This window comes from Ornithodoros turicata, chromosome 1 (genome assembly GCF_037126465.1).
Source record: "Ornithodoros turicata isolate Travis chromosome 1, ASM3712646v1, whole genome shotgun sequence".
Lineage (NCBI taxonomy): Eukaryota > Metazoa > Arthropoda > Arachnida > Ixodida > Argasidae > Ornithodoros > Ornithodoros turicata.
This window is the reverse complement of record NC_088201.1, coordinates 146,913,044-146,926,495: the sequence shown is the minus strand read 5'-3', so window position 1 is coordinate 146,926,495 and position 13,452 is coordinate 146,913,044. Positions and strand designations below refer to the sequence as shown.

At 44.7% G+C, this 13,452-nt stretch overlaps 1 long non-coding RNA gene across 1 annotated transcript; it reads right to left on the bottom strand.

The window, feature by feature from the left end:
* Window positions 1-2,147: 2,147 nt before the first annotated feature.
* On the bottom strand, window positions 2,148-5,268 carry LOC135370649 (uncharacterized). The gene is made up of 4 exons (XR_010415415.1): window positions 4,896-5,268; window positions 4,490-4,669; window positions 4,315-4,391; window positions 2,148-2,179 (listed from the first exon to the last, which is right to left on the bottom strand). It is a non-coding gene; the product is annotated as an uncharacterized LOC135370649 (long non-coding RNA).
* Window positions 5,269-13,452: the final 8,184 nt, after the last annotated feature.

Sequence of the window (13,452 nt, the reverse complement as noted above, 5' to 3'; positions counted from 1 at the left end):
CATCTGGGAACGCCTTTCTTTCAAGCAATTATCTGTGGGGTTTGCAGATTTTCTTTGACAATGTTTTGTGCTGACAAAACACAGGTGCCGCAGAACAAGATGGAACTACGACGCAGCCCATTGGAGCATCCCAACTAACGCGTCCCGTAGGCGATCGATGGATGTTCAGACTAGACTGCCGATGCCCGGGCCCTTGTCGGCTGTCCCCGGGCAATGGTTGTGTGGGGTAGTTAAGCTTTAACGTTGCTCAAACCAGTGCAGGCACTTCCTCTTGTGTATCCACAAGTGTGTGCGCAAAAAGTTGTTGACACTTTCTAGCGCATTTTGCTTAGCAAGTCTAAGGTAGTTAGCTTTAGCTTGTTGTACAGTCTTCATTTCACCCTGCCTTGCAAAGGAACAAACTTCGTTGCGACATGCGTAGCATTTCTGGGAGTATATGAGGTATTGCTGGAACTTTTTAATCCACAGAGTCAGTCGACTCGCTGTTGTCTTGTGAATACCCGGGATAGCTAATGAGGACAGACGCGTCCGAAGAAACCTGTTGTAATGAGTATAAACTCTAAAAAATAAGAGAGCCAGCGTGACTCCCCTTGGAGGAGTCAAACCCTGCCACATATATAACCCCCTTCCTGGAGTCACTATGACACCATCAAGGCAGGAAGGTCATTTGATGCCATCAAGAGGAGTCATTTGACTCCCACTGGCATGGATCTGTTTTGACTCCCACCGGGATCAAGTGACCCCATGGGGGAGTCACTTGATAGCCTCGGGACTGGGGGGGGGGGTCCTTCCACCCCCACACAAAGAATGCGCCAAAACGAAGCACCGTTGCAACAAATTCTGTTTTCGTGCAGTACTCGCTCAATGCACCAGTTCTTGACCAGAACGTACAAGTATGATTCCGTTTGGTCACTTACATCAAGGTGTACTGGCAGTTAGAACATACAGCAGAAAGACATAATGTGTTGCAAACGGTATTCTACATTTTTGACAAGGTACTGAATGATTCCAGACTATAGGCTTAAGATGAGAGATTTTTATTGCTTTGACAATTCGAACTCCTTTGAGACAAGATACCAGCAATAGGCTGCATTGACTAGGTTACGCACAATTTGCTCTTTAAATTTAGATACCCGAACCACCCGCTCAACTTTGACGTTGTTCACAGCCGTGCACAAATCTGATGATCCACATCGATTAAGAACTAGCACTTGCGGAGCGTAGTGGCTATTGACTGTCCTATACTTCTTAAAACCAGTTTCATCCAGTTTGAGTGAACAACTGGATTATTAAATTTTTGACCAGGATGAATGTTTTTGTTATTGTTTTGTCATCATTTTGTCACAAAATGTCATCTACAAGGTGGTGCCTTGAAAAACCCACCAGTCTGATAGTTCCTGCACTGCAGATACGGAAATGGTACCTGTGGGTTTCCGAACTGAGAGAAAACGAATTCTCATTACGAGAGAGAACAATTGCAACGTGATTCGATATAAAAAGCTGCCTAAAAAATGCGCAAAATGGAATGGAAAGGTTTCTGGCAACAGCACGAACGTCTTGCTGTTGATGCCGCCGCCCAGAATGCAAGTAACACTTGCATACTTTCCGTTGATGCTGGCATTGTTACTGTATAAGAAGTTTGCTAGTAACACTTACGCGCTGTCTTCAAAATCTTCCTGTATGCTGTTTCATACATTCGAGTAACGTTTTGCTGCTATTCCAAATTAATTCCCAGTTTCCCCCCCGATAACAAGAATAGGTCATGTGTCCTTGCCACCTCAGAGGCGTTTGTCACACAGCTGTAGCACGCAAAATGCTGAATAGGGGCAGGCTTTCCGAGGCAACCCCCCCTACGATGGAGCATTACATGGAAATTAATGAAGCACAGCAACTAGTTGTGGCAACTAGTTGTACTTAATCGATGTACATTATGAGGTTTGTGCAAAGCTTCAATATTGTATAAGCTCCCAACAGTTATTCCACCGTTAATGTAACAGTTAATTAGTTAAGCTCAAGGACTGTACACAACGTTAACGGTAAAGAAGGTAGCGACCAGCAATGCCGATGCAGGATGCCGGACCATGAACCCTTCGGTCAAAACAGAGAATGATGCAGAAATTTGCAGGTAATCTGCTGTGCGATGGATGATGGTAGGATACACATGGGCCTCTCCCGGCTTCTGCAAGTAAAGTATTTTAAGAGTGAAATTATGAAGAGTGCCACGAAAACAATACCACATTATCAGATAATAATGTAATTTCATAAGTTCTATCTTTTCCGCGGAAAATGCATACGATAATTCAGGGGTTAAAATTGAGTTGGCATTTGCTGTTGGTATATGAATGAAATACGGTAAAATGAGGATGTTTCTCATCAGCACTGCAGTGATGTGATTGACCCAAGCCATTTTAGAGAAAATTCTGCAGCAGCAAAAAAAAAAAAGAAAGAGAAATCATTTTCAAGCAAAAAAACGGTGTTTTTGAGCAATATGCTACATCATCACGCGCACACTATATACTTAATTTGTACTTTCTTAAGAGAGACGACAATGGGGTCATCGAACCCGAAGCCCATCTCCTTGTAGCTCAGTCATCAGACTCAGTTGAAGTAGGTTACCTGTAATGACAAAAATTAGCCCAGTGTTCGTAACAGCCGCAGAGCGGTGTCAAAATTCGAAAATTCCAGGTGAAGTACAGTAAACAATAGAATATAGATAACTGCCAATAATTTCTTATTAGTCATATTCTGCCGATATGCTGCAGCCACAATGCCAAATATAAACGAAACAGTCAAAGAAAATGCCAAAGCTAGCTTACTGGTGAAAAAGTACTATGTGTGCTTTACACACTATGACATCTTTTTTAGTTATTTTCGCATTCAATTTGTGCAGTGTGCTTTCACGTAGTGCTAGAATCACATAGGCTGAACATGACCAATTTTTATTTCAAGCTTCTCGTACCACAACACCAATTAGTTGATCGCCTATTACGAGCGTTCTCGCAAATCTTTTGCGTTATCGCGTTAGAGACGCCATGTGACATCTGCGATAAGTTGTGGAAACACAGCACGCAAACAGCAATGACATCAAAAATGAAAGAAAGGGTGATGGTGATCTTATATCTATCAGTTTACTATTGCCTGGCCCAAACAGGTAGGAGACAAGCTCCTACGCAGTTTTTCCCTTTAAACAACAAGTGTCAGGAAAGGGTTTCCTACCGGCAGGATACCGGACTACCGTCTGCAAAACAGAAGCGAAACTGTACAAATAGGACACGCGACTTCTGTCCCGCGATGACTTACGCTACCTAAAGTAGCGCTACCTGGTGATAGGTACGCGCTAAACGAGCAGTGGGCCTCAGCTGGAGGCTTCCCTTCGCTTTTGACAGCGCAAGTGGATGTTTGGGCAGGTCTTGAGCGGATTCCTGATATTGTGCGACAATGTAGTAGGATGTAGTAGGATTGGCTGTGTGGCGCAATTGGTGGAGCAATCACATCACTGGGCTGCAGCCCGCCGCAGCGACGTAGTCACCGGATGATTGTGCTAATTTCGGAAATTACCTTCTGGAAACCTCTGCCACCATTCAGGAAGGCTTTGAAAAATGTTTAGTTGTGGGAAACTTTGAACTTTCAATTGAACTTTGAGAATTGCCAAGCGAATCTCACTATTTTTATTTATTAACAGTATCGCAACAGAAATAGCAAAAAAAAGTAAAACTTCGGCTTTATCCCCGCCTGCTCAATTGTCGCAAAGAAAAGCGCATGGAAGATGCGGGGAGAGGAGTAAGTGACCCCCTCTTGTTTTACCTTTCTTTCCCCCGCATGGACCTTGATGCTGGGGACAACTGTCTTATCACAAAGAATCCAAAAGAAGTCTTATCACAAAAACGCACAACAAATGAAGGTGAAGCACTTCCTCCTGGAGACCAACATTACACGCACGCTTCTTCGCAAAAATCAAGCAGGCGTTGCTGAAGCGTAATTTTTACTTGTTTTTGACGATTTTGAGTTGCGATACTGTGCATAGTTTTTGTTGGGTCTGTTGGGCGCTTATCCGTGGAAGACTTCGTATTTCTGTAAAAAAGAAAGTGAGGCTCGTGTGGCAATTTTAGAAGTTCACTTGACTAAAAATGAATTTCCTGCAATTAAAAATTGCCCAAAGCCTTCATCTATGGTGGCAAAAGTTTCCAGAACTGGTAATTACCGAAAGTCCCGCAACACCCTGTAGTTCGCTACATATTCCATATTCCACATATCTTGGAGACCCACCCTCCCCTTCTCAACAAAATAGACCCTACCGCAAAAAGAACTGCTTACCAACTTCTTGATGACTCCATCTGTCTCCTCTCTTAGCAGTGGTGGCAGGAGGCGGAATACAGCACTGACCAGGGCACCTAATGCAATGGGCAAATTACAATGGCCACTAAATATAATATTCAGAAGTTACACACCTGTAATTTACACAATAAACTGAGATTGTGCAGTGCCATACCTTTAACATAGCACCACTGAATTCTGACCAGCAAAGAACTTCATAAATAACCACAGCATACGGCGCACCACTGGGGAGAAGCAGGTATTCACGTGGTTCTGTTGTGTTGTGTAGCTGACTTGTAGCTGACATGTAGTTGACTTCGAAAATGGTGCCAAGCAAAGGTGCTACAGCTCATTTCTGTCATATTTCAAAAATATATTACGAAATTTATCGCGTGCATATACCGCATGAGTACTATCATAGAATTACGAATATGCATACAGTAGCTCCATTCAGGCTCGTACGGTCACATTATATGCTCATGCAGGTACAGCTAAGAAATTCACTGTGTGTGTTATATCTATTGCATGATTTAATTTTGAACATAAACTCTAAATCGTAACTGCCTAGCTTGTATACATACATCACGAAGAAGCAGCACACCATGTTGGAGCTCATCTAAGAAGTGCAATAGCAGCAAAGTGACTGCCATAGCCTTATTCTGTGGTTCTGGCCCTGGTGCTTCTTCTAGCTCTTGGAATATTGGAGCAGCTGTGCCCGATCTTTCTGTGTCTTGCTTTGCAAATTTAGAATGTTTTTTCTTCCCTTTTCCCTGAACGACGTCGGGAGCATATCTGCGATGTGAACGCCGACCAGTTCTTGAAAGTGCACAAACATTCCATCCGGTGTGAAGAGATACGGCCACTCTTCCATTAGTTGGCAAGTTGGCATGCTTGAGTTTATCATTTTACACTGCAAGGGGAAGGTCAACCTCAGTTCACGAATTATGACCTCTCTCTGACCTTCCTTTGACATGTACCATGATTTCATGGATTCTTTTTTCCTAGTCATGTCTTCTTCATCAATGTCATCTGCAGGACGCGTCACACAACCATACATATTGCGACTCTTTTGATGTCCTTCTGACTCAGAGCCATTAGAGTTTCTCTTGGACCGGACCAGAGGCGGAGAGTTTTCATTTTCCCAGGGGGGGCAAGGGCGCACCGCGAAGTAAGTACTCTGGCGGGGGGGGGATATGTTTATTAAGAAAAAAAAAAGGAAAAGAAAGCCAGATGGGGGGATGTCGGCTTGTTATTCTAACAAAAAAGTGAAAGGGGGAAGAAAAAGGCAAAGAAAAGAAGAAAGCAAAAGAAAACAAAAAGAAGGAAAGAAAAGGAAAAGAAAAATGATGAACACAAAACTAAAGTTGAAGAATCACACACTCCGGCGGGATCCTATGATGTATGCAGAACTGGTATAGAAATAAGAGGAAGGAAGAACAGAAAAAAGCAAAACAATAAGAAAAACAGAGAGAACGTAAACAGTGAACATGTGCACAACTGAAGGCATTACGCCTTTGAAAACTGATTGCAAAAGGAACAAAATGCATTGAATCATCGGTGTTTGAGCCGAAATGCGCGCAATTTAATGAATATGGTCAACGAAATGGAGCAGCGGGAGTTGAACCCGCTCCCAACGGATATGCGTTCCGAAGATCCTACCGTTACACCTCGCAGCTGCTGGTACCTTTTCGACTGCTTCGTTTCATTGACCTGATTGCTTTGGGCGAAATTCAGTCTATGTGTTGTGTCATCCTCTGTGCTTCTTCGCCTCACCTACTGTGATAATGAGTATGGTGGGCGGATACATATTTTACAAATTGCAAGATCAATTTTTGGGGTTGGTGCCTCTTCGCTCTTTTGACTCTGCCGCGCCGGAGCCCCAAAGGTTGGTGTCAGTCTCTTAGCGGGACTTCCCGGGGGAGGCGGTGCCCCCCCTAGTTCATGTTCCGGGGGGGCAAGGGCCCCCGCGCCCCCCCGCAGTCGGCGCCTATGGACCGGACGATATTTTCTGTTCTGAAAACAAGCTGATTCAGGAGTGAATCATATCCTGTGCCTACGACAGTGCCTTCAAAGGAGTCTTCAAATGATGAGGGGTACAGGTGCACGATGTCTCTCGCAATTATTGCCAGATGCTTTCTCAACGGCCGATCACAAACCTTCATTGCATGGTTAATTATGATGCGTATCATTTCTGGTCGCAGCTTGCTCGAAGGCCGTTCTTTTTTGTTCACTGCTGTGAGTAAAGCTGGTGGCATACTTTTCCATGGTATTTGAAAGTTCGAAGCCCAGTTTGGGTCTGTGTTAGACGATGGCCGTGTTGACTCGTGCACTTTGGGGGCAACTGGTAGGGTTTGACTCAACCTCAGGTCAAGGTCAACCTCAGTTCACGAATTATGACCTCTCTCTGACCTTCCTTTGACATGTACCATGATTTCATGGATTCTTTTTTCCTAGTCATGTCTTCTTCATCAATGTCATCTGCTGGACGCGTCACACAACCATACATATTGCGACTCTTTTGATGTCCTTCTGACTCAGAGCCATTAGAGTCTCTCTTGGACCGGACGATATTCTCTGTTCTGAAAACAAGCTGATTCAGGAGTGAATCATATCCTGTGCCTACGACAGTGCCTTCAAAGGAGTCTTCAAATGATGAGGGGTACAGGTGCACGATGTCTCTCGCAATTATTGCCAGATGCTTCCTCAACGGCCGATCACAAACCTTCATTGCATGGCTAATTATGATGCGTAGCATTTCTCATCGCACCTTGCTCGAAGGCCGTTCTTTTTTGTTCACTGCTGTGAGTAAAGCTGGTGGCATACTTTTCCATGGTATTTGAAAGTTCGAAGCCCAGTTTGGGTCTGTGTTAGACATAGGTGGGCATTTTCCTGCGGCCTCACTCATCCTCACCTCACGAAGCACAGACTTTATTGGCCTCACTCACCCTCACCGAAGTTTCCTCACCAGTAACTAAACCTCAGTCGCCCTCACCCTCACATTCCATTTTAAATTTTGCCCTCACAAACCTCACCTCAGGGCATCGGGATCCCGAGAGGCCTCACCATCCTCATCCTCACATGCGTTCACTTCATGAGGGTCCTCATCCTCACGTGTCCTCACCTCATGAGGGCCCTCATGTCCTCACGGCGCCTCACGTACTTTCGCCTAATGAGGACCCACATGGCCTCACGAGTCCTCATCCTCACGTGCCCTCATCTCATGAGGGCCCTCATGGCCTCACGTACCTTCTTCTCATGAGGACCCTCATGGCCTAACGTGTCTTCAAGTCACTAGGAGGCACATGAGCCTCAAAAGAACTTTCTGTCATGTTCACATGACACGTCGGCGTTGAACTACTGTGTCGGTAGTTGGTACTAATGATACTGCGCGGCATTAAACTGTTTATAGGGTTTCGCGCTGTGCTTGGATAAATTTGGTAACAGTTGTTACTGTCACAGTGAGGTTTAACGTTAGTGTTTGGCATCTGCAAAGAGGAGACCGAACCCATCACCTCATCCGTGAGGCCCCTCACGAAAGGCCTCATGGCCTCATTCGTGAGGTCCCTCACGAAAGGCTTCATGGCCTCATCCGTGAGGTCCCTCACGAAAGGCCTCACGGCCTTATCCGTGAGGTTCCTCACGAGAGGCCTCAAAGCCTCATCCGTGAGGTTCCTCACAAAGGGCCGCACGGCCTCATCCGTGAGGCTCCTCACGGAATACGTTGTACCCTCACGTATTGATGGCCTCACGACGACTGGCCTCATGAGGGCCCTCACGGTGGGCCTCATGAGGGCAATGCCTCACGACTGTCCTCGTGAGGAACAACACAGGCCAGAACACCAGCGTGGTCTGGCCTCACTCACCCTCACCTCATTGTCGTGAGGTGAGGGTGAGGCGTCTTCATGAGGGTCCTCATGAGTGAGGACGCCCAGCTATGGTGTTAGACGATGGCCGTGTTGACTCGTGCACTTTGGGGGCAACTGGTAGAGTTTGACTCAGATCCTGCTCGACAACAGAACTGGACAGTGATGGGGAGGGCTGCGTTGTGCTGGTAGACAAAGGTGACAGATGTTCAGTGTTGTCACCTGCAGAGAGATCTCAAATATAAATCAGAAATAATTAGCTCAGTAATAAGGTACAATGCTGTGATTCCTATAGCCCATAATTTTCATAGTGTCGATTTATCGGCCAGTTTGCAGCGACTGTGACGCCACAAAGCGGGCAAACAAGTGGCGACCACGGGTGCTTTGGCTCAGTCTATTGGTGAGGTCGTGCGCTCGGGCTATAGCTCGTTGTTTAGTATATTTGTCTATACATATGGCTCCGTTTCATATGCCTTACGGGTCAACCACACAAACACTCGAAGACAGTAAAGAGTGTGTTAATAAACTTCTGCAATATTGGGTGCTCTATCCAGGTCCTACTTCATTAATTTATTATCACTGCTCCGCTGCACAACATCAGTGGTAATGTGTACAGGAAGAGGGGAGATAATTGTTTCACACAAGAATACAAAACAATGTAATACACACACACAAACACGCTCCCTAGCCTTGATGCACTCAAATGATCAGTTAAATTACCAGGAAAAGAACTACAAGGGCAGGGGAGGATAAGGTCATGTGGCAGGCATATTCCATTGGTTTACCGTTCCTACAAAAAAAAGAAGAATTCTTAAACAAAGAAGACCACGAATGATACATCTTAAAGGAGCATGGCTCAAAACCCTGCCTCATCTGTGAAGCTGTCCACCAGGAGTCACCATGCAAAATATTTTCACTCTGCGGTGTATTGCCACTGCGCAGTAAAATTTACAAAAGACAGTCTGTGACGTGGCGACTTCTGGAGACTTTTTTCTTTGTTTTTCTGGGCTCTTCTTTGTTCTTATGGGCTCACGCGCTGCTTCTACATGCTTGAGGTGTGCCGTTGGGCGTCACTAGTCACGTGTGGGAGCCGGTGATACATCATGGCGTCTTCTTGTTCGCCGATGGGCTCTTTATACGGGGAGAGTTCTTTAAAGGTGTGCGGATCAGAGCCTTGCGCGTGTCAGTAGGTCACCTGCGCTCATCGTTCTTTTGCAGGAGCTCATTTTATTGGTTGCAGAAAACAAAATATATTTTGGGGGTTGCCTCCATGCTCCTTTAAACTTTAAAGGGAGGTCCAAACATTGAAAAACAAAGGTGGGTAGCAGCAAATAATTGTTAAAAGGATACTTGGTTTGTTAAAATATATATCTCAAACAAGTTTACTCCTCCGAAGCCTCCATCCGTCATCGTCGAGTTGGGGCCGCCCTGCTGCAACCCGCTGCATGTCAGGCTATTGAGGCAATTTGCCTGAATGCCAACGACGGTACGTGTATTATGTGGTAAAAATTACACACACTTTACCTCTACAAGGAAATATGTGCTCGAAAGCTGCACACACTGTATCTAACATGAGTCCTACGAGAACTCTTGCAGGAAAAATAAAAGCAAACGAGCATAGCGGCGTCTCCTAAAGCCCAACGTCTCCCAAAACATTTGTGCAGTTTCTCCGCCAGGGGGACTAACAGCAGGCTCACTATAGGTGCTGCACACCACCTATAGCCCTATAAATAAAGCAGTGATCCATGTACAGTCTGATACACGAGTCAACAGTTTTGGGAAGATCATTTACATAACATCAGAAGTAATAGTGGGCCTAATACAGAACCCGGTGGGATGCACGAAGCCACATCAGCTAAAGGTGATCGTAATCCGTTAACAACAGCGCTCTGTTTCCTATTACTCTGTAATCTTTAACCTAGCCGGCGACCTAGGGTGTTAAGTTTAATCAAGTTCATTTGTGAAAAAACAGATTATGGTTTAATGTGTCAAATGCCTTCCTGAACTCGATACACACATGTTCTGTGTGAAATACTGTATCAAAATTTAATAGAAGATTGCGGTAAAAACAAGTAAGTTGTTTCGTGCATGAGTAGTTCTTACGAAAGCCATGCTGGGTGGAGAAGAAAAAAAAAATCACTGAGTGATGAACTATGTTAGAATAAACAATATGGTTCATAATTTTGCAGCAAATTCCCAAAAGGAGACTGGCCAATAATTTTCTACGATTGTCCTGTCACCGGTTTTGGAGATCAGAAGAATGTTTCCAGACTTCCAATGCGATGGGACCTTTCGTTGCTCCATTGGGTGATTAAACGCTAACAAGAGGTAACCGAACGCCACGTGTTTTTGATACAGTTGCAGAAATTCCATCAAGTCCCTCACTTTTGTTAACACTTGGGTTGCAAAGCCGTCTAACAAGTCTAGCAAGAGGCTAACGTTGCAACTCGTACTGAATGGACTGTTTCTGTCAAATGTTTGTCTTCACATATTTCTTCACTTGTCAAGCTGTTGCTCATGTTGAAAGTTCTCATTTCCAGTTAGTTTTCTTTTCAAGTTCCGTGTTAGCGCTGTGAAGCAAATGTCTCTATATGAGCAGCATATAGACATGGACAGATGGAGAGATGACAGCAGGAAGGAGTGGGGGACAAGGGGTTAGTCAGGGTGTGTCCTGGGCCGACTCCAAGGGGAACTGTGTCAACATTCATCCGGAAAGTCTGCCGGAGAGCCCAGGGGAAACCCCAGACAGAACAGCCGGTACAGGAATTCAAACCCTCCCAGACTCAGCGTGGAATGCAGTCATCCTAGCCACTACGTCGTGGGTGCTGGTGATTTCCAATTCAGTAGCACCGAAATTGAAATACCAGTTTATCTCGCAGAGAGGCTTCCTGACTGGCATTACAGTGAAAAAAACATGACTGCTTTATGCAACGATTGTTTTTACGAGGTCATTGTAAAATGGATGTTGTTAGCTCATAATGCCCACACTGAGTTTTAAGTAATTCTCTTACCAAAACGTTTGCCAACTGTGTGGCATAACAGGGCAAAGTTACCCCACCAGCTCTCAGAGGAACCCAGGTATGGAATGTAACATGCTTGGTAATCCTGTTACGTTAGTAATGTTTTGATGATTTTGTTTTCAGCATTGCCTATTGAATCCTGTTCACGTTGTGGCCAATGGGAAATTCGTTGTTTGTGAACGCTGGACACCTATCAGCAGGTCCTGAGACCAAATTTGCTTGAAATTTGAATAATGACAAACGATTATGGAGAGCTTAATTGGTCAAAGGGTTGGCAGCTGTGTTCGCATTTTCCACTGAAATATGTAGTGAAAAAATATTCAAACTTACAAACAATCTGTGCCCATGTTCTCCAAGAAATCTATGCAGCGCATACGTGGTGTACGAGCACTGCAATAGCCGTTTTGCCTTCATTTGTATTAGAAATCTCATCCACGTCGACATTTTGCTGTGCTTCAATTCAGACTGTACAAAGATGCCCTAAACCAATACTGTACCCACAGGAAACCTGCATTCTGTCAGCTTCTCCCGCAGTACCCACACCAACCGTGCCCACAGGTGGCGTGTAGAGAGTAAGGGAAGAGTTTAGTTCGCACTAGTTCATAGCGAAAATTATTGTCTGTGCACAATTTTCGTGCCTCACAATATTTTCATTCTGCTTCACGCATACACAAAATATAATTGACTGAGAAGCCAACTCTATGACCGCTTGAATAAACTATGTGTCTTCCATATTGAATATGCCACCATTTTTTTTAAAAAGAAATGAGCAATAAGGTTCAAGTGCACCACCACCATAACTACCCATTGCCACGCTAAACTAAAGAAATGTTACTGAGACTTGACGAAAAATAAGCACTGACCTGGTGCTTTAACTAAAGATAAAAAGTTCCTCGCTTGCACGGGTCGCAATATATCTACAAGGTCCCGTTCTTCCAGAAACTTGAAGTCAGGTAGTGTTTCGACACCAAGTTCCATTAATTTGACCACTACATGAACGTCACTTTCCGACAGTCCCGGGGGGGAAACAGAAACATGAAGCTCGATGACGTCCATCTGGAAATCAACGAGCAAGATTAGTAGCACACTTTAAACCAGAATGCCACATACCTGCAACTAGCACAAAACAGTTGACTGAGGCATACCAACACATACCTCAAATGTAATGCCCCCAAAACGCAGCTCCAAGCAAACCAAGAATATGCAAACCGCAGCAATTAACAAACTTCATTTCTGGAAGGTTCCCATAGCTATGCAAGAGCTGAGAGCATCGCCAAAATTGGGCATCACGATGTCAATCTGTAAATGTTGAAAGTATAAGTAGGCAACAGTGTGCATAAAATGGAAGACAAGAGAAAAATTACATGATTTCTTACAATTATTTCACACTTTTGTTGCATGACTCGTGTCCTCATGAAGATAACAGGAGACATCCTATTCTGTCACAAGGAAGTGTTTTTGGGTCACGTAAGTCTTGCCAGATAGTGCATATGACGCCAGAGGATAGAAATCAAGCAATGATCCTACATTTACACAGCAGTGCGCTGCTGCCTCTTCTAGCATATGGATGCCCAACTACGGCTGGAAAGCTCCATTGTGCAGTTCTAGCACAAAGAAGACGTCTACATCCGAGCGCACAATAACAAGAAGTATTTTTCCAAAAGCAAGGTGGTAGGTGTCTCGGACTGCCACAAACAAACCTTCGCTGTATGAAGTTCCTTTGTATGTGACCTCCTTAGTGATCACACTACTGACTTCATCAATGCCACAAGACATGACGCATGATTTAATAGTTGCACAGTATGGTGACAAGTCAAGTGGTACCGCAGCTGCGACGGCAATCTTAGGCTCGAAGAATTCCCCTGATAATAAGTACGCTTGAAGCAGTTGGTCTCGATTTGCAAGTGTCTCGGACACAGATCTAAAGTTTTTCAATTTGCGTATGCAGTGCTTGAAGTAAGAATGTTTGCATTCAAAGCGCATTGTCCTCATGTTGATGAGGGGCCCAAACTGAAGGATGAGACGGGGATAATGAAGTAAGTAGTGGTGTTTTGGTAGAAGCGGACGTGACTGAAAAAGCACCTTCCTGTCACAGAGGTACTCCTCTATCAGAACCTGAAGGTATGCTACAGTTCCCTTTTGTAAAGATGGCGAACAAACAATGTCCACTATCATCCGTAAGTTCAGCATTGCGCACCAGGTGGGATCCTCAAAATCCAGCACATATTGAGCCATAGAAAGAGATAATACTCGAA